This window comes from Neophocaena asiaeorientalis, unplaced genomic scaffold (genome assembly GCF_003031525.2).
Source record: "Neophocaena asiaeorientalis asiaeorientalis breed wild unplaced genomic scaffold, Neophocaena_asiaeorientalis_V1.1 scaffold46, whole genome shotgun sequence".
In the NCBI taxonomy this organism is placed as follows: domain Eukaryota; kingdom Metazoa; phylum Chordata; class Mammalia; order Artiodactyla; family Phocoenidae; genus Neophocaena; species Neophocaena asiaeorientalis.
In genome coordinates, this window is record NW_020175393.1 from 9913117 (window position 1) to 9914669 (window position 1553).

Here is a 1553-nt window from a genome sequence, read left to right on the forward strand (position 1 = left end):
GTCCGTGTCTGGGCGACGAGCCGGGGCGCGCCTTCCGGGGCCGGGCGGGCGCTGCTCCGCGCTAGTCTTCGTCCCTCGCGGTTACGGCGCCGGCTCAGGGGCCTCGGCTTAGGACGCGCGGAACCGGTCTCCGCTCGGAGGCCGCATCTGTTCCCTCCCTTCCTCCAGCCCCACTCCCCCTACCGCCCCGCAGGGAGAGCCCGAGGCGGGCAGGCGGGCGGGCCGGCAGGCGGGCAGCGGGTGGCGGGCGGCAGCTCTGGCTCAGGCTGCTGCGCAGGAGCGGGCGGCGGGTTCCCATGGCAACGGTATCGTCATCGCCGCTCGCCCCGCCTCCTGCCCGGCCTAGACCACGCGGGCACACGAGGTTTGCGCACACCCGATGTTCGGGAGTGGTGGGGGCGCTCTTCCCCTGGGTGTAGGGCCAGACAACAGGTGGCCAGGTGGAAGCCTGGGACGGACAGGGGGTAGGGAGGGGAGAATAGAGGCACATCAGGTGGAGACGGCATTTGAGACAGTTACACGGTTCTTTTGCTCATTTTCTCGTCGTTCCCCGTTCCTAAGGGCCAGACCCCTCGGTGCCTTCGCCTGGATCCCAGGGACGCCCCCCACCCCCCCACCCCCGTCCAGTTCGGAAGTCCCAAGGGCCCTTTAATTCGCGCCTCGCCCCGCCCCCGCGACAAGAGGCGCCGCGTGCGCGGGCGTTCCAGGCGCGAGGAATTCCTCGCGTGCCCCTCGCCAAGATGGCTGCCTCGCACTGGCGGCGGCGGGAGACCCTGCCCCGTGGAGGCGGCCTCAGCTGCCAGGCCCAGTGGAACCCCAAAGGGTCCTTGAAGCAGGTGAGCCTTAGGTAGATGCAACGCGCTGGTGCCGTTCCTTTCCCAGGTGATTAGGGCACTGCTGATGCTCTGACGTCCTCAGTATCCGTGGAACTGGAGTAGCCAAAATGAAGGGGGGGTGGTACCAGGAGAGCAGGCTGCAGTGGCTGTGGGGTCGTGAAAAGTGGGCCGGAGCTTTCAGTAAGGGCACACTGCACAATACAGGCAGTGCCCTTAGAACGTTGTCCACTGGTGATAGTGTAGGGGCCTCATATCACATAGGATCACATAGCGTGAATGAAGGGCACATCTTTCTTAGTCCCTTTATTAGAAGGGAAAAACGCTAACCCAGATTTACTAAGGTAATGAATTAAAAAAATAATAATATAAACATAGTGAAGGGAGGTCAAAGATTCTGTTCCCTCCATTAACCACCTAAGTGGAACAGATTAAATGGGTAGTGGGAGAGGATGGTGCTGTGCTTGGGGTGGTTATCGCTTTTAAGAGTAAATAGCACTCTTGAAGAGAAAGGACTGAGGGAACTCCTGAAGAAAGCTTTGTACCCCTGGGCCCAGTATAACCAGGGCAAAGCCAACTTTGGCTTCAAATGTGCACCTCCACAGAAAAATTATCCCTACACAATGGCCCAGGTGCATAAGGGCCTTGTAATGACATGGTGTTGAGTCTGGAAGTTTTTGTCCAGTTGTCACTGCTCCATAGGCATCCAAGAGTGAGGCT